The sequence below is a fragment of the Dermochelys coriacea genome, chromosome 4 (genome assembly GCF_009764565.3).
Source record: "Dermochelys coriacea isolate rDerCor1 chromosome 4, rDerCor1.pri.v4, whole genome shotgun sequence".
NCBI classification, from domain to species: Eukaryota; Metazoa; Chordata; order Testudines; family Dermochelyidae; genus Dermochelys; species Dermochelys coriacea.
The window spans coordinates 122,492,906-122,513,290 of NC_050071.1; the positions used below are offsets into that span (position 1 = coordinate 122,492,906).

The window sequence follows — 20,385 nt, forward strand, 5'->3', positions numbered from 1 at the left end:
AAAGGTAAGATACTTTTATGGTCACTAGAATAAATTGGACACAAAGCTTAGCCTCGAGAGTGCATTTTAAGAAAGGGAGACTAAGATTCCTCTGTATGATTGGACCACAAAGCAAGAATGAGCAATCTTCATGTTGTGAAAGGTAATTCTAGTGTTATGTTAGCATACCCTTAATTAAACAGCCCAGAAAATGCTACTATGGATTAAGATTTTCTTTCTCATTATAATCCTTCCAGTGTTTTTCTAAAATTAGAAAGAAGTTGTTGGACAATCTTTGGATACAACAACAGGATAGGCCATACCTTGACGTAAGTTCTACACTATGTTAGATGCTCTAAATAGATTGCTGAAATATTCTTTCTGACCAACTTGGAAAAAATTACACTCATGCATGGTGGAAAATACTTACAATAGCTATTCATTATTCCTCCAGGACTCATTAACATCTGAATGAAGGATACTTGCAGTACATCTGCTGCAATACCATCAACTGTGATCTCATCAGATCTCATATGAAAAATAGAATTGAACCAAGGCTCATACAAAAAACTCAAGTGCTGCGGGAAGTCGTGCTGACGATTTAGTTGGTGTCACTCTTCTGTCTGTGTCATTTTGTGAATCAATACCCAAACATAGTGCTGGGTGGACTGTGGATGCAAACAGGAGGTATTGACAATTTCTAGTTATTGAAGATTCTGGTCATAAGAACAGGAGTGTAAACCATAGTATTGTGGCCAAATTTCAATGTAGGGAATTGCAGTCTTCCTACATAGAAACTCTCCCTTTAGTTTTAAATGGCTAAAGTACTATCTGCTTTCTGTGAAAAAAGGTTGGGTAGCATTCCCATGTGGAAAAACTGGAAAGTGTCCAGCGGAGGGCAACAAAAATGATTAGGGGTCTGGGGCACATGATTTATGAGGAGAGGCTGAGGGAACTGGGATTGTTTAGTCTGCAGAAGAGAAGAATGAGGGGCGATTTGATAGTTGCTTTCAACTACCTGAAAGGGGGTTCCAAAGAGGATGGATCTAGACTGTTCTCAGTGGTAGCAGATGACAAGGAATAATGGTCTCAAGTTGCAGTGGGGGAGGTTTAGGTTGGATATTAGGAAAAACTTTTTCACTAGGAGGGTGGTGAAGAACTGGAATGCGTTACCTACGGAGGTGGTAGAATCTCCTTCCGTTGAGGTTTTTAAAGTCAGGCTTGACAAAGCCCTGGCTGGGATGATTTAGTTGGGGATTGGTCCTGCTTTGAGCAGGAGGTTGGACTAGATGACCTTCTGAGGCCCTTTCCAACTCTGATATTCTATGATTCATTGTTAAACAGCTACTTTGCTCTTCCTCAGAGGTGATTTGCAATGATGTATATGCACACATGTGCACAATCCTATCATTTATTTTGCCTCAGAGATTTCTCAACAAAAGTCAATTGCCATAAAATTTAATTTTTTTAAAAAGGGGAAAGATATCTTCTATGTTAAGTGAATTTTAACCATGGTGGGGCTCAGGAACAGCCTTCCTTGGGGCTTGTCCGGATAGGATCTTTTTCTCTGTTCAACATCACTTCCATACCTGTGGCACCTGGGGTCCTGGTAAGCACAGCCATGGTGCTGCCAAAAGCCCTGCAATGAAATCCTGGCCCTATTGAAGGCAGAATTCCCATTTTGACATTGATTTCAATGGAGCCGGATTCCACCCCCAATGTTTCAAAGGCAGTACAGAGAGCCTAAGGAATCTTACAAAAACTTGAAGCAGGTATGGATGGACCCCGAAGTAACAGAGTAAATCACAAACCAGGGGAAGGCAGGTGTGGGGCCCAATCTGGTAGGCAACCTTGGAGCACCTGAGCCCATTCAAAATCCAGCCTGGGATGGAGGTGTCTACCTTATAAACTTTTATCCCAATGGTTAAAGCACACACCTAGCATGTGGTAGACCCAGGTTAATCCCCCACAACTCTGCTAGAGGAGGAGAAAGGACAGGGATCTCTGACCTCTCAGAAGAGCACTCTAACCACACAGCTATGGGATATTCTGAGATGGGGCTTGTGATGTTATTGACATAATCTGGGACTGTATAGATCACTGTTGCAATCAAGTTCCTGTAATGGCAGCAAATCTTGTATAAAGGGGGTCAAATAAGGTGACTAAGACATTTAAATACATTTTTGTATTTAAAGTTATAAGTATTGGCTCTATACTGCCTATATCCCAAATTTATGCTATGCTCTGGGTAACACCCTAGACAAGTTGGTGTCAGCTCTGCCTAGCCTGCTTGATGGCCCATTAAGGACCATCAGCTATACAACTGACCCATTGAGAGAAGGCAGATACACCTTATGACTCAGCAAGGCATGTGGGGACATGCCTATGGACAGAACTCTGAGGTTTTTCCATGCCATGTGATGGATAGCTTGTCTTTGGGACAAAGAAAGCAGAGACCACATGGCAAGAGAATATAAAAAGCTGCTGCAGCTCCTCCATCTTGTCTTCAATCCTGCTTCATACCTCTAGAAGGACTTTGCTACAAACTGAAGCTCTGAACAAAGGACTGAATGACCCATCCCAACTGGGGTTGTACTCCAGAGACTTGATTTGAGCCTGCAGTTTATTCTATCATGGCTACAAGCCTGAACCAAGAACTTTGCCATTACTGTATGTAATTGATTCCATTTAACCAATTCTAGCTCTCACCTATATATTTTTCCTTTTATGAATAAACCTTTAGATTTTAGATTCTAAAGGATTGGCAACAGCATGATTTGTGAGTAACATCTGATTTGAATATTGACCTGGGTCTGGGGCTTGGTCCTTTGGGATAGAGAGAACCTCTTTTCTTTTACAGGGATATTGGTTTTCAAAACCATTCATACCCATAACAAGTGGCACTGGTGGTGATACTAGGAAACTGGAGCATCTAAGGGAATTGCTTGTGTGACTTATGGTTAGCCAGTGGGGTAAAACCAAAGTCTTCTCTGTTTGGTTTGCCTTGATGTGCATAGAAACCCCAGCCTTGGGCTGTAACTGGGCTGCTTTAAGCAATTTGTCCTGAACTGACACTCTCAGTTGAGTCCCGCCAGAACCAGCATTGTTACAGGGCTCCCTCACTCTATCCTGCTGAAGCTGTTCCACTGTGAATAAATAATGAGAGTGACTGAAGCAGGGGGACTGGATCCTGGGTCTCTTACCACCCAGTTGTGTGTCCTAACCATTGAACTACAGAGTGACTTTCACATGCTCTCTCTTTCTCTGGCCCAATGACTATTTAAGTATTTATCCACAATGAAACAGTCACCACCACCAATGAAATTTGGCCCATCATTCCCCCCACCCCCCAATCATGCTGGAAGGGCTGCTGGCTGGCCTAACCCTGAGTAGCACTGCAACCCTGCACGCCAGGCCACAACAGACAGAATGGGAGAAGGAGTTGCTACTCTGGGGTGAGTATGGTACATGCTTAGCCTCCCACCGACGCACCCTCAAACTCCACTCAGTGGTAATTGGGAAGAGTATGGGGGAAACTCAGTTTCAGGTTTTTCTCCAGGCCCCCAAAAGCCTTTATGTGGCCCGGCCACCACCACTTCCTCCTCCTTCTCCAGCCATTTTGTGTGAAGCAAAGCAGGTGCCAGCCTTAAATACCTAAGCTGCCTAGCTCCAGGCTGCTTGTTCCCATTTGTGCATTGTTAGAGGAAATAGGTACCCAACTCCAAGAGAGGGGAGCATCCTGTCAACATCCCTCTTGTCACCCATTCCCATTACCTAGCTTACATCGTTCCCCACCTAGCATGCTGGCTTTTGTGGATGGCATTCTAAGGCACTTATCTCTCCCCATTCATTGTATAGGGAGCCTAAGCACTTAACTCAGGTTTTGAGAATCACAGTGTTGTTCCTGGGATTGTCTAAGCACCTAGAAGTTGGTGCATTGCCACTCAGAGTGACACAATGCTTAAGTCCCTTCGTGGATCCCACCCACATTTGCTCATTTGAGGTCGCAGCATGAGTCTCGCTGTACTGTACATGTCAGAACCTCTTTGTGCCTACAAGGTTCGGACTGTTGGTAGCTACTGCTTCTGGGAGAAAACACATTAACAAGAAAAATACAATCTAGAATACAGTACATTTTGCCTAATACTGTCAATATGAAGGAAGAGTTAGACACAGAGCTAAGTAGCTGATGCTTTTTATCAAGCAGCCATAAAATTCCAGAAAAGGTCACCTTGTGCTCAGAACCCAGCTCTTGTCTATTTCTATTTTCAGCCCTATCAATTCATCACTCAGGCACAGGTGGACACTGAGTCCCTACACTCTGGGGAGCTGAAGAAAATTGCCCAGATGAAAGGCCTTATTGAGGGAAGAGCGTTGGTTAACATCCCTTTTTAAAATGAGGAAACGGGAATTAAATCACATTTCTGACAACAATAAATTTGATACTTGCATACCAAGCTTATTTGAGAAACACAACAAACCAAACAATCTTCAGCCAAAATGGTATATACTCCCACTAGCTTGAAGTCTCCATTAGTACTCCCAAGCAGGTATTTTCATTAAAATCCTTTCCTTATTGTCAAGCCTCCTGAGAAGCTGAGCTTTTAAATGGAGAGCTAAGTCACATGACTACCTCACTCCCATGGACTCTTACATTTCCTAAACCACATAAAACATAATGACAAACTACACAGTGATTCCTAGTGGGGGAAAAGTATTTAAATTGTTCCACCAGTCATTATGGCAGCATTTAAACTTCTACCAAACCATGTTTAGAACATTTCATAGCATCTCCCCTCCCATACTGAATGGTTTGGCCCTCTCTTGAGTGGCCTTTGTTATTTCACCAAAGCCATTTATATGGGCTCTGTTATTCTAAACAGAGAAGTACTGGCCCAATGTTTTACTGTGCTTCATCCCTCTATGCTATAAATCCAAACTCCTGGTTCATTGGGTGGCTTTATAATCCCAGTTTCCAGAAGATACAAGGGGTTTAGCTTCCTCCCAGTGGGTTTCCAGCTTTACAGGAGCTGGTGAAAACTGAATGTCTCAACTATTTTTTGTAGATTAAAACCCCCAAGTACACTGAGTCTCCCTCCTTTTCCACTGAAATCCAAAGATAAAAGATTTTTCTCTATTTGTACCACCCAAGAGTTCATGTTTATTTAAAGAAGGAGGTTATCTCACTTGGAAAGGAAAGGAGTATACCGGAAAGCAAGCAGACAACACAATTTTGCTGAGCAGCAAAAGGGGGAAAAAAGACATTACATCTTCCAACAGGTAAGTCTCTACCATTCATTTTCATCCTGAGCTTTGTTGGTTGAGGCTACTTTAGCTGGCTTTACCTATTCTAATACGATAGAAACCCTGGGTGGGGTTGTAACCCTATTTTAATGTCAGCTGAATGTTAGGACCTCTAACAATGCAGGCTTCTATTAGTACTCTGTTGCTTTGTTAGAATTGAACTCTGATCCTGAATCCTAGCATTCAACTTGAACTCATTACCTTCTTGGCCTGTAGCTAAAAGGGCTGGAAGTGTTAAAAGTGAGCCATAGGGGCCCATAATAGCTAGCAGGAAGCTTTGTGAGACATACAGCATTTTGCCTTTCCTGCTGAGAAATAACAAGCTGCCTAACAACATACATCAGTAACATTGGTAATCTCAAGTAAATTTAACTATTATTGATAAAGCTAGGTAAACATCTTCAGAGCAACAGCAATATATTGTCACAGCTGGGCGCTTTGAGTCAGTGTTTCCTTGCAGACTACAGGGCGACTGCATTTCCTTAGAACTGGACCAGAGTATATTTTTCTCTTGGTGTTTTCTGTTTTTACATTCTGACCCAGATTGCAGAGCCAGCTTTTCATTTTGCAAGAGCTGGGGAAGCTAGGCTATCTTGATTCCAACAAGGAAGAGGAAATGCTGACACAATTTGATGCCAAAAGATTTTAACCCCTGAGCTGATTTTACTGGGAGTTTCTGTTCAGGTGTAACATGCTTGCTAGAGTGAAGCACATTCTGGAATCTAATCTTTTTAAAAAGTGGAATTTAAATTTAGAGTAATCCCAGTATAAAAATGATAATCTAGGACCATGATCCTGCAGACCTTTCTGCATGCCAGGAATCCTACTGAAATCAATGCAATTATTTAGGTGAGTCAGGATTACTCACTGAATAAAAGGCTGCAGGATCAGGTGCATGGTTAGGGTATGTCTATACGCAAAAGCTGTGCACAGGCCAGCCTACCTGAGCTATCTTGACTCTAGCTAGTGCACATAATGACAGTAGTAAAGACAGTGCAATGTGGGCTTCAGTACAAGTAGTTTAAGCCTGGCACAGACCTTGGGTATGTACTCTGCTCACTAGCCTGTACTGAAGCCCCTGCTTCTGTTATTATCCATGTTAGCTGGATTCAGGCTTGTTCAGAGAGGTTAGTCCATACACAGCTTTTGTTATATAGACATGTCTTTAGCGGTTGTGCAATATGTCACATCTTCAAAGCACTATACGCATATTAGTTAATGAATGTTTACAATCCAAATTACGTTATTTTGGGGGATTACGCATCTGCAACTGGGAGAAAATGAGGGACTAATCAGACCAAAACTATGCAAGAAGACAAAACTGTCTTAAGCCAATTTCAAAACCTACCATATCCAGCATATATATAAAGAACTAGCATGACTGCCACGTTAAAGTGACATATCTCATTTAATTACACCGTGCATTGGGGGCAGACAAAGTTCAGTCTGGAGACTGCAGATGCCATGAGATTGGTGTTTAGAACCATACCAATTTCCCTGCAAGTTAGAACATACACAAGGCAGGCAGGAGAAGCCCACTCAGCCACAGTTCTGAAGCTCCAGTATTGGCACTTGTGTTAAAGGTTCTCAGCTGTTGTATATCACATGGTGTCCTTAACTCAAAATATCCTTTCTTCTCATGGTTTAAATTAGGCTCTTAAGGCCAAAACCTGCCCTCCTATATATATCTCACCAACTTCAGTGGGACTGCCTGGGTGTAATTTGGGGTAGAACTTGCTCTTTAAATATTAACACATTATATAATATTTAAGAGGCACTGCTGAAGAAAACCCTAAAGCCTTCAGCCAAACGCACAGCTGCATTGAAGCATGCAAACAGGATGCTGAATAGCAATGACAGAGAAAGACAATGGAAATTAAAGGAAATATCTTGTTTTCATATGAGATGTCTTTCAACTTCCTGGCAGCTTCTTTCAATCATCCTGAAAAGATCCAGGATAGCTAAACAAAAACAGGGGCATCTCATTTGTGTCTAATTATTTTCATAGTTATGAGAGAGATCAAAGCACTAACAGAGCCTATGCCCCAATGTGAAGGAATCTGAATAGTTTCTGCAAGTCATGCACCACCAAATTCCTAGGACTTTCAAGCTGGAGCATAAGGGATATATGGAATTCCTAATGTGGTATCCACAATGTACCCGGGTTGTGCTTTTTCCTGTTTGTTACAGTGCATTGGTCTCGGGGGTTATTTAATGAGGACAGGGGTCCACAGTGTAGAGGTATTGAATTGTCTCTGTGTAGTGGTGTTTTAAAAAGGCTACAGAAGGTCAAGGGCCAGTTTGAGATGTGTTCAGTCCTTAGGCACAAACCTTTCCATTTCTCCATGTCCCTCCAGATGCGCATCTTGAGTGAAAAGGCATTGGTTAAATTCCATTGAGAATACCACAATGTAGGGTGTCCACCCAAAGGAATCTAAGAACAATTACAGGCATGTACATGAACTATAATGGTACCATCTTCTAGGCTATAAACCACAAGAAAGGCTGAAGAAACTGGTGATTCTGATGCCGGACTGGGACTAAGGTGATTTGGGTTCAATTCCTGGTTCTGTCATAGACTTTCTGTGTGAAATCTGGCAAGTAATTTAATCCCTGCCTTAGTTTCCCTGTCTGTGAAATAGGGATAATAATAGTTGCCTACTTCACAATGATGTTGTGAGGATAAATTAACATTTACGAGGAGCTCAGATACTACGGTGACTGGAGCCATAAAAGAAACCTAGAGAGAGAGTGAGAGACTTCGCTGTAACTCACAGAACAGTCACAAATTTGAATTTGGATTAGACTTGCACAGTTACAAAAGAAAATGATACATTTAATCCAAATAAAGGAACCAACTATCTCCTCCGTCCTTTCCTAGAATCCCCAATAATGTGACTTGAAATGAGGGGAGAAACTGCTCCCAAATCTTCAAAGAAAACAAAAATGTGCCAACAAGTTTAAATATTTGCAAAATTGAAGGGAAAATGGTTAGTTTAAAATATATTATTTCCTGCTAAAGAGCACAACAGTGCTACAAGTTAATTTAAAATGTAATGCCTTTAGCACAACGTGTGTTATGCAATCTCAAACAGTTAGTGATGTTATTGATGGAAAAGACTATCAGGTGAATGGTAGTCTTGACTGCAAGGATTTACGTCGCTTCCAGTTCCACTGATGTCACTGGGAATGGAGGATATTCAGCATATTGCAAGGTCAGAATATAGATGCCTATTGTTATCATATTATAACAATATTTATAATGCACATTATCACAGTATATAACAATAAAAATAACTCATTTATATGTTGTTGCTGTAGCTAGCTTACAAAATTCTGAAGAAAATGTTAGCTTCTTAATAACAGATATTAGTAAGTATCGTAACAAAGATCGTTTAGTATTTTTGGGTCGTCCCCCCCGTGTTTGTATACCACCTAGCATAATGGGGTATGCAATCGTCCATGTCTAAGGTGTGAACACTACAAATAAATAAATAAATAATGGGTATTAAATGAACTTGAGTCTCTACTTTTACATTTTAAAACCACTGGAGCTAAAAGAAAAATGTGGAAATACACAAGGTCTGATTTTGAGCCATTTTGTAACTGGAAGAATTTCAAATAGGCTAATACTTAGGGCAGTCAAGCGATTAAAATAATTAAACACGATTACTTGTGCAATTAAAAACATTACCATGATTAATTGTGAGATTAATGTGCTGTTAAACAATAATAGAATACTATTTATATAAATATTTTTGGATGTTTTCCACATTTTCAAATATATTGATTTCAATTACAACACAGAATACAACGTGTACAGTGCTCACTTTATATTTTTATTATAAATATTTGCACTGTAAAAATAAAAGAAATAGTATTTTTTCAATTCACTTAATACAAGTACCTTAGTGCAATCTCTTTATCATGAAAGTTGAATTACAAATGTAGAATTATGTACAAAAAATAACTGCATTCAAAAATGTAAAAAATGTAAAACTTTAGAGCCTACAAGTCCATTCAGTCCTACTTCTTGTTCAGCCAATTGCTCAGACAAACAAGTTTGTTTACATTTGCAGGAGATAGCGCTGCCCACTTCTTGTTTACAATGTTACCTGAAAGTGAGAACAGGTGTTCGCATGGCACAGTTGTATACAGTGTTGCACGATATTTACGTGCCAGATAAGCTAAAGATTCAAATGTCCCTTAATGCTTCAACCATCATTCCAGAGGACTTGATGATGATGGGTTCTGCTCGATAACAATCCAAAGAAGTGCAGACCAATGCATCTTCATTTGCATCATGCCACCAGCAGCAGAAGATTTATTTTCTTTTTTGGTGGTTCGGGTTCTGTAGTTTCCGCATGGGAGTGTTGCTCTTTTAAGACTTCTGAAAGCATGCTCCACAACTCGTCCTTCTCAGATTTTGGAAGGCACTTCAGATTCTTAAACCTTGGGTCAAGTGCTGTAGCTATCTTTAGAAATCTCACATTGGTACCTTATTTGCTTTTTTCACATCTGCAGTGAAAGTGTTCTTAAAACGAACAACATGTGCTGGGTCATCATCCGAGACTGCTATAATATGAAATATATGGCATAATGCAGGTAGAACACAGATCAGGAGACATACAATTTTCCCCCAAGGAGTCCAGTCACAAATCTAATTAACACATTATTTTTTTAACAAGCATCATCAGCTTGGAAGCATGTCCTCTGGAATGGTGGTCAAAGCATGAAGAGGCATACAAATGTTTAGCATATCTGGCATGTAAATATCTTGCAACGCTGGTTACAAAAGTGCCATGTGAATGTCTGTTCTCACTTTCAGGTGACATTGTAAATAAGAAGTGGGCCGCATTATCTCCTGTAAATGTAAACAAACTCGTTTCTCTCAGCGATTGGCTGAACAAGAAGTAGGGCTGAGTGGACTTGTAGGCGCTGAAGTTTTACATTGTTTTGTTTTTGAATCCATTTATGCAAAAAAAAAAAATCTACTTTTGTAAGTTGCACTTTCACCATAAAGAGATTCTACTATGGTACTTGTATGAGGTGAACTGAAAAATATTATTTCTCTTGTTTGTCATTTTTACAGTGCAAATATTTGTAATAAAAATAATATGAGTACTGTACACTTTGTATTCTGTGTTGTAATTGAAATCAATATATTTTAAAATGTAGAAAAACATCCAAAATATTTAATACATTTCAATTGGTATTCTATTGTTTAACAGTGTGATGAAAACTGTAATGAATCGTGATTAATTTTTTTAATCACAATTAATTTTTTTGAGTTAATTGCATGAGTTAACTGTAATTAATCAACAGGCCTACTAATACTTTGACCAAAACCAAACAAATTAAACAAAGTCATGTATTCTCTGCCTTAAGGACTACTTCTTGCTCTGTTTGTGTAGTGCCTAGCACAAGGGGTTGGGGCTTCCAGGTACAGATAATAAATTTCAGCTCTTAAGAGCAAATGTATCTGACTGAGGCTTTCAGTATATTTCTGACATATTTTCCTGCATGGCAAATTGTTAGTAGTCCAATGCACTGAGCTTGCAATCATGAGCATTTTAGAAAAGGAGATTCTTGGCTGGACATTATCAGTTAATGGTCAACTTTCAGTTAGTTCATATGTCCAAGCTGGGCTGTTCAACCAACAGGAAAGTAAAAAGGTCAAACAGGAAGGGATGGATCGGGAGTCAGTTCCAACCAGAGCTGTGGAAGGCTGAGATCTGTCTGCAGTTCACCAGAATGTTAGAATAGAACAAATCAGATTCGGAAAAGGTAGGAGAAATATTATGCTTCATACCTGAGTATCTAGCTGTATTTAGGCTGTTTGTGTTGTAATATTTGATTGTTGGACTCTATTATGTCTGGAAAAAAATGTGAGCAACTGAGGGGAATGATTTTAGTAGCAGAGTAGCTTAGTGCATGGTTACAGGCATAGATTTAAAAATAAGTGTAATGGTAATGGGTTGTAGTAATGAATTTCGGCAGTGACATTTATGGAGATTTTTATGTGATGTGTTTTTGTTGCTTTTGTCAAGAACCAAGATATTTCTGTTCTTTGCTTTTTGTTTTCTCTTCTCTTCTACAGTGTATTCAGAATAGGCCAAACTTTTTTAAACCTGAGCACCCAAAAGGAAGGACTTTGATCCATATTTAGACACTTAAAAATCACCTGGTTTTCAGAAGACCTGCCATGCACAAATGTTCACTTTTTAAGTTAGGTGCCTAAATGAGGATCTGAATCCATAATTTTTAGGTGCCAAAGTTTGAGAATTTTGAACATAGGATAAATTTTTCAAAAGCACTGAAGTCCCATTTTCAGAAAGGGGTGTAGGCAATTAGGTGCTTTTGAAAATGTTAACTATTCTGCAAACAGTAGCGTTGTCTCTGTTTAATCTATCAATGAATAAAAGCCCTAATGAGCTTTTATGAAGGACCGCAAGTTTTCCATTTTACCTCCCCTTAACTCGAGCACTTAACTGAGTTTCACAAAGTGCTGTTTCTGTGTAGTAGGGTAATACACTGAAATTATGTGTTACATTTTTACTATATCTAAGTACTGAGAGTATAATACATTGGATGGAATATTATTATTTTGATTTACAATTGTGGTAGCACCTAGAGGACTCCAGCAGATCAGGACCACATTGTGCCTGAGTCTGTACAAGCACCTAATTAATGTCAGTCTTTGCCATATGAGTCTCTGCTATAAGAAGTTTGCAGTCAAAAAGAAAAGATGAAACAGGTAGTGAAACAAACAAATTCGGAGAGAAGTGAGTGAAAAGGAAGGGTGAAGTAGCAGCTTTCATAACATAAACCAATTTATGTTGTAGTGTTGCTGAAGCCATGTAGGTCCCAGGATATTAGAGAGACAAGGTGAGTGAGGCAATACCTTTTATTGGACCAACTTCAGGACTGGAACCTAGACCTGAATATTGGACATGAAGAAGAGCTGTGTGTAGCTCAAAAGCTTGCCTCTTTCACCAACAGAAGTTGGTCCAATGAAAGATATTACCTCACCCACCTTGTCTAACCAAAGTATAGGATGTCTTGAAAATGATGCAACTTCTAAGAGAATTTAGCAGGATTCAAAGAGGGATTGGACACTTACATGGATAACAAAACTAACAGTTAATGCCAACAAAAAGTATTTGAGGGGAGAGACACTGTGTTTCATGTTTTAAACCAATCTCTCATTATTAGTAATTAGGATGAGGGGCAGATTATACCTCATCATCTACTGTGGAGTTTCTTGCACTTTCTTCTGAAGCATCTTTTGCTGGTCACTGTTGGAAACAGGATACAGGACTAGATGGAACGTGGGTCTGATCCAGGAGAGCAGTTCCTATGTAGGACTATGTTACTATATTGTTCACTTAGCAGGACAGATAGCAGGAACCGAATGGCTCAGAGGCTTTAGAATGGGATACTGGGAAGGAAGCATAGCCTTGCTGTGTGTGGGTCAGAATCTGTAGTATGGATTAGTTTTGCTGTCCCAATCCTGGCACCAGTTAGACCAGTCTAAAGACTTGTAATTTACAAGAGCTGCCCATTAGAGATTGGCCCTGCTTTGAGCAGGGGGTTGGACTAGATGATCTCCTGAGGTCCCTTCCAACCCTGATATTCTATGATTCTATGATTCTATGGGCCCCAAGAAGCTCCTCTGAGATAGCTGGGGCATAGAGAAACTCCAGCTACAATCCCTTTCCCTCAGACCATGCCCCCTCTGTGGGGATGTGGCTGGAAAGAGGTGTGCATAGGAGCTACAAAGGTGATTCTGCACCATCCAAGCATTCTCCTAGGTGTGAAGAATCCTTCAGGGGCAAGTTATGCCAGCCTTAGGGCTGCCTTGAACCACTGAGTGGCTGAGGAACTGGTTCTTGGTGTCGGGTGGCTTGGGTTATGTTCTTGGCTCTGGTACCGATTTCCTGTGTGAGTCGGGGAAACTCACTTCTCTCTGGTTTCAGAGTAGCAGCCGTGTTAGTCTGTATTCGCAAAAAGAAAAGGAGTACTTGTGGCACCTTAGAGACTAACAAATTTATTAGAGCATAAGCTTTCGTGAGCTACAGCTCACTTCTGAGCTGTAGCTCACGAAAGCTTATGCTCTAATAAATTTGTTAGTCTTTAAGGTGCCACAAGTACTCCTTTTCTTTTCACTTCTCTCTGCGTTGGTTTCCTCCTGTGTAAAACGGGATAATAAATTATAATACTGATCACCTCACAGGAATATTGAAGCTAAATTAATGAATGTTTGTAAAGTGTGTTGGAATCCTCAGGTGGAAGGCGCTATATAAGTGCTAAGTACTGTGGTCATCATTTGCATGTAGCTTTCTAGGCCACCAGTTCAAACCTGGCCCAGATTAGAAATGGCTTCCTGGTGTCCTATTCAAAATAAATGGGAGTCCCTCCCAATGCAGTTCCTAGTTCTAGTTCCACATTGGAAGACACACCACTGCTGTAGGCAATGTGTTAGCCTCAGTGAAGGGGCCAGTAATAGCCACCTTTCTGACCTAAAAACACAAGTCTTCTCAACTTTTTCACCTCTGTGGTGTACCTTACAAGTCATGTTTGATGCACAGGGCAATAGACAGCATCTTGCATTGCAATGTTCTATGCTGTACCTGTTTTGTGGGTATAATCAGAAAGTTTTAATTTTATTGCTCCTCCATCCACCACTTTACCTAAGGAGTAAATTCACTAAATCAAAATGGTGGTGATGGAAAACAGTAAGTCTACGTTGTAACTCTTTACTATTTTCTTAAGCATTTTTTTTTAAAAAAGTTGCAGACAGAGTTAGCCTGATATTTTCCATTCCCCTATCTGTTTTGTTCCACTCAGTGGTGTTTTAAAGTTGCTTTCCAGATACTTTTAAAAGGAAGTGGCAAGGGGGAAAAAAATTGCGGGAAAACAGAATTGTTCCGTTTATCTTCCTTCCAACTGAAAAAATAATGCCTTCCTTTCCCTGCCTGTCCACACTGAACAACTCTCAAATCAACATGGTTGAGAGCCATGTTAACAAGCTGTACTTAATGCGCAGGAAAGTATCTATGGCCTTCTGAGCCACACATGCCAAAATAGGCTGTTGCTAGTGGCTCTCAGGCAGGCCAACCTGTTCAGATGAAGTGAGCGCTAGCTCATGAAAGCTTATGCTCAAATAAATTTGTTAGTCTCTAAGGTGCCACAAGTACTCCTTTTCTTTTTTTGCGAATACAGACTAACACGGCTGCTATTCTGAAACTTGTTCAGATGAGACACTGATGTATCTTGCTCAGAAAGCTGATAACAAAACCCAACCTCTAGCTCTACATTAGGATGTGTCAAGCTGTCCAGCTGCTATCTCTGCTCTGTTAGTACTGATACTCATGATAGGCTCTGCAGCTAGGAAATGAGCATTGTTATCCTTATTTATTTGTATTATTGTAGTGCTTAGGAGCCCCAGTCAGATCAGAACTCTGGTATGCTAGGCACTGTACAAACAGAACAGCAAGTCCCTGCCCCAAAGAGCATCCCCAGGCCAGGGTGCCACAGCTTTTAAGGAAGGATATCTTCTGTTCTCCCCACATGCACTCACTGAATGAGGAATAGGCTCCTATTTGGAGAGATACAGAAAGCCCATGCAGCTTCCTTGGGCCAGCATGCTATGATACCTATTGGCTTCCAGATCAAGGTTCAAAGAATATGAAATCCTGCTATAGTAACTGTTGGTTTATTTAAAAAAAAATCTGTCTAATAACTTCATTTTAAAAAATTCAAATGCACTGATAATAGCTGATTATAACAAAAGAAATTCATTCAGCATAGGAATTGCCATGCAGCACCAAATCCATGGTCCATCCAGTACAGCATCTCATGTTTTGACAGAGGCCAGAACCAGTTGTTTCAGATGAAAGTGTAAGTAGTATCACACAGTAAGCAGTTGTATCCCACATGCAAGCTTCATCCTAACTCCTAGTAGTGAGAGATTGATTAAGCCCTGAATTATGAGGTTTAATGTCCCTTCCAAAGTTGTCTTGGCATTAATTACTATAGCTCTGGATATTCTTGTTCCCCCTTATAAATGCCCATTTCCTCTTTGAGATGTGCTGACTTCAATACTAAAAAAACAACTCGTAAGCAAAAGATAACTGGCATTAGTACAATAGACAAGGTGATGTACCAAAGTATGGATTGTTTAGTATGGTTTTGCTCCTTGTTGGATTATTTAACTGGGCACCTGAACTTTCAGTGAGAAGAAGAGAAACATGGTGACTAAAACAATATTTAGTAAATCCCGTGGAAACCCATCAGTTGCTTGGGGCCAGCTTGTCAAACGTATTTAGGTGCATACAGATGCACTTGGCTACCTAGCAGGATTTTTAAAAGTACCTAAGCAGGTTAGGTGCCTAATGCCCATTGAAATAATTGAAAATCTAGTCCCTGGTGCTTATATGTAACCCAATGGATTAAAAAAAGGTAAACATATAAATATTAGAATTGACAAAGAGCTACTGTATCTCACTCATAAAATTTAAAAATGGGAAGGGATACTGCAGAGAGAAGAATCAGGTTGTCAGGTGCTTGAATTTTCTCTTGCTCTGTTACCCTCAGAAGAGCAAAGGTAGAAAACTATCATTGGTACAGACATAGCTTCTCCTGTTCTTTCCCCCTTTGATTTGTCCCTTGGCTTGTGCTCTGAGAAATTCTGTGTCTCATTCTCCTTAAAGTGCTGATATATATCTAACATTCTGAGAATTCAGACTTTGTTCTGATACCTTTCAGCATTATTCTCAAGGCATTCCTTCAGGCTAGTGCACAACCCCATTACATGTGCAACTCTTAAAACACACATGCATGCGTGCGTGCGCGCGCGCACACACACACACACACACACACACGTGCATGAAGGAGATAGCAAAAGTTAATCAGTATCTTTTCCATCACTCATTACCCAAATTCCTGGAATTCTAGTTCTTTGTACAGGCTGCTCCCTTCATGTTGTATACATTTGCTAAATTTTAATGAGAATTTGTTTCCATTTATAGATATAAAGGTGATGTATATACAGATATTCTGAGCATTGCTGAATGTGTATAATATATTTTTCTGTACATTCAGCCCTGCTTTTAGACCAAGATTACCCTTAACATCTGCAAATGTAAAGGACTTTGGAGATGCCTCGAGTAATAGAATTTGAAATACTACTTCTGGAGTTTAATTATGGAATAATGATCCAACAATCACCAATCTGATTTGATGTGCATGGGTTCTATCATTCAGATTTTTATTTATACATCCTACTTCCAAAAGTTGGCTCTGAGCATGTAAACCTTTATTGCCTGTATGATTCTTCACTCATGTGAGCAGTTGCATTGACTTAAACGGGTTAAAAAGGTAAAAATATTTATTTATTTATAGTTTGGTAATGTCCAGATGCCCCAGTCATGGGGCCCAGAATCCCATTGTGCTAGCTGCTGTACAAATGGTTCCAGATGTGCAATTACTTACGGAACTTTTTGTTTTGCATTTTTGTGCATTTTAAATATTGCTCTTAGGTTTTGATATAGCACCTGTCACTGTGGTCCCTAAGGGCTTCTCTACACTTACTGTGGGATTGATGAGCAGTGATTGATTTTAGAAGGTCTGGTGAAAACCCTCTAAAATTGACCACAGATTGCTCTCCCGTCCACTCCTGTACTCCACCAGACAGAGAAGAATAGGGGGAGTCAATGGGAGAGTGTCTCCCATCAACATTGCGTAGTGTGGACCCCGTGGTAAATAGATCTAAGCTACGTCGATTTGAGTTACGCTATTCAGGTAACTCAAATTGCATAGCTTAGATCAAATTTCCCCTGGAGTATAGACAAGGCTTAAGATAGACAGATATAGAGATAATTGGAAAGAAAGAAAGAAAGAAAGAAAGAAAGAAAGAAAGAAAGAAACAGCTTTATCCAGATTTATTAGTGACATATAGGTTCTAAGTGGAGATAGATTTAGAGCTGGGTGGGAAATGAAATTTCACAGGATGGGACGACAAAGATTTTGAAAATTGTTTCCCTTGGGACAAAAAGTCAATCTTGCACATTTTCATTAAAAGCCCTCTCCGCCCCTCCCCTCCGCCCCCCAAAAAATCAGTTTGGGTCAATCAAAACATTTCATTTCAATAATTTTTAAATATTTAATTTTCATTTTGACCATTTTTTAAAATGTTTCCTCCTGTATTTAGCTTAAATTTCTAAACAAACCATTGTTTTGAACAGGAAAACTGGAATTTTATATTTCTAGTTTTGACAATTCCAAAACTTTTTTCCTTAGTTGAGAAATTCTTCAAAAATAATGGTTTCCCATGAAAAGTTACATCAGGATGTTCTGATGAACAATATTTTTTCATTGGAAAAAGCTCATTTGTCAAAACTGAAACTGTTTGTGGGAGATATAGATATATATAAAATATGAAGGTTTCTACAAATTTGTTGTTTTGAAACAAATTTGGGAAAAGTTTTGAAATTGTCAAAACAGGATGTTTTGACTTTTTAATTCAATTTTTTGGTTCAACACAATTCCTTTCAAAATGTAAGGTTATTATAATTTAAAAAATCAATTAAAAAGTTCAATTCAAAACAAAACATTTTGAAATTTATGGAAACAAAAGGGTTGGATTGACCTGAATTGAATGCTTTGTCAGATTGTCAGTTTGTGAAAATTTTCAAGATTTTGACTTTTTGTCCCAGTTCAGAATGGGAAATTTTTTTTCAAAATCTTGAAAATTCGTCTGGAACAGGAACACCATTTCCCACCCAGCTCTATTCAGAAGGCACGCACTTAGAGAAGCACAAGCAACATGGAGGACAATGCACTATGGAATATCCTTTCAGACAGGGAGCTGGGAGGACAGAGAAATGACTAGACTGATTATGCAGGCACGGTTAGTGGGGCTTGTCCATAGAGCAACCAAGGTGGTGAAGGTGATTGTTTACCACTCCAGTTCAGGGCAAGAGTAAACTATCAACTGCCATGGTTACTAACCAAGTTTTAACCATGTTTAGAGACACAAATGACACCAACAGGTTTGAAACCTGGTATAATTGTACTTAATCTTTTACTGTGAAAGGCTTGTCAAAGCAGGAAAGGATTCCACATGCCTAAGTGGAGTTTACACAAATGCAACAGGGCTTCCTGCAACCAAAGTCAAGCAATGGCCAGAAGCATTAGCTAAAGTATGGCTCACTTAAGCCTGGTTCTGTAGAGGGATGGGTGAGGCCATGCCTCTGCTTTTGCTCCCAATAATTTCCTTTCAGCTCTATCCCTTTTCTCTGGGTATGTCTATACAGCAAAGAAAAACATGCAGCTGGCCCGTGCCAGCCATCTTGGGCTTGCGTGGCGCAGACTGTGGGGCTGTTTCATTGCTGTGCAGACTTCCGGGCTTGAGATAGAGTCCGAGCTCTGGGATCTTCCAACCCTCCAAGGCCCTAAAGCCCAGGCTCCAGCCCAAGCCCAGAAGTCTACACAGCAATAAAACAGCAGAGTGGGCACTAGGCATAAGCAGACTAAACAATAGCTCAAAGGGGCCCTCTATTTGCTTTTTTATTATGTGTTGTGTAGGAGGGCCCCCCAAATATTCCCATTTAGAGCCCCCAATGGAGTAGCACTGTGAAACAGCCCTGCAGTCCAAGCCCCGTGAGCCCAAGTCAGCTGGCCCGGGCCAGCCGCGGGTACTCTTAGAGATCATTCCTCCTTGACTCTTGTTTCCAGACTCAGCCCGTAATTTCCTGCACCACATATCTCTCCTAGGGTGCTGCAGGGAACTAATAACTAATTACCCATCTCTGACTTAGCCATTCTACCCTGAAGATTCCAGCACTGAGGGTGGATCATTAACTGAATCCACAAAAATTGGCTCTCTTTCTTGCGTACTTTAAGAATGCAGTACCTATACCACCCATCTTGTCCTCCTTCAAAATGTTACTGACATTTTTCACTGCATTGCCACTGTGATGTGGATGAATGCTATTCCTGGGAGGCTGTGTGTTAAAGCTAACAGAGAGTGAACAATCGGCAATGGGCATAAGTAAATTTCACTCTGTCTGTCATTATTAGTCATACCTATCCCTTTCCCTGCTTATCCAGACATTAAGGAATCCAGATTTGCCAAAGCCTTTTCCTGAGGTGTAATAGGCTCGAAGTGCCATGCAGGAAGGAAGCAATCAGAACTAAAGTGTAACAGCAGTTACCATTTTCAAAGCCTTTACAAACCATCAGTTATTAATCCTCACAACATACTAATAAGGTAGATACATTAATATTACTTTCCCCATTTTAAAGTTGGGAAAACTGAGCCAGAGAACTTAAGTGCCTGGGCTTTAATAAAGGGGTAACATACAAGTGCTGAAAAGAGCCTGCTCTTCAATTTCTGGTCCCTATTACATGTTCTTCATCTGGATTACAGGTTTCAGAGTAGCAGCCGTGTTAGTCTGTATTCGCAAAAAGAAAAGGAGTACTTGTGGCATCTTAGAGACTAACAAATTTATTAGAACATAAGCTTTCGTGAGCTACAGCTCACTTCAGCGGATGCACCAAATGCATCCGATGAAGTGAGCTGTAGCTCACGAAAGCTTATGCTCTAATAAATTTGTTAGTCTCTAAGGTGCCACAAGTACTCCTTTTCTTTATCTGGATTACAGAAAGTTATTTTCTACTGTGCAGCATCCCCCCCCCCCGCCATGCAGGATTTGGGAAAGAAACTACAGGGAGGCATGAGCCAGAGACTGAAGCCCACACAGCATCCGCAGAATCAGCCTAAGTAGGGGCTGCTGGAGGCTTTTAACTGGACTTTTCTGCCCTCTGTTGATTGGCTGTTTGCCTCAACCTTCTCCTGCCCCCTTCCTCACAGTATCTTCACCTGAGCTTCACTCCATCCTGCCCTCATATCTTCAACCCCTCCCTCTTCTCAACTGCTTGTGTCCCCTTTCATCCGTCTCTCTTCCCTTCTGTTTCACTTTAATATCTTCTTAATTAACCCCCCCAACCACTTCCAAACCTCCTCCCCCAAAAAAACCCCAAACATGGAACTAACGTGATATTTGCTGCCATCACGTCAGTGGCTCTGCTTGTGTG

The 20,385-nt window shown here is 40.3% G+C and overlaps 1 protein-coding gene across 5 annotated transcripts in view; it reads left to right on the forward strand.

Moving 5' to 3' along the window:
- The first annotated feature begins 4,611 nt into the window (after positions 1-4,611).
- SH3TC1 (SH3 domain and tetratricopeptide repeats 1) overlaps positions 4,612-20,385 on the forward strand; it is a 63,884-nt gene continuing 48,110 nt past the window's right edge. For 2 of the 5 annotated variants that reach the window (XM_038400314.2, XM_043512497.1), the window contains exon 1: positions 4,612-5,259. The gene's annotated coding sequence lies outside the window, so the exon portion shown is untranslated. Of the gene's footprint in view, positions 5,260-7,768; positions 7,829-10,780; positions 11,071-20,385 lie in introns of those variants that run through there. The other 3 variants (XM_043512495.1, XM_043512496.1, XM_038400315.2) reach the window with 3 other exon arrangements.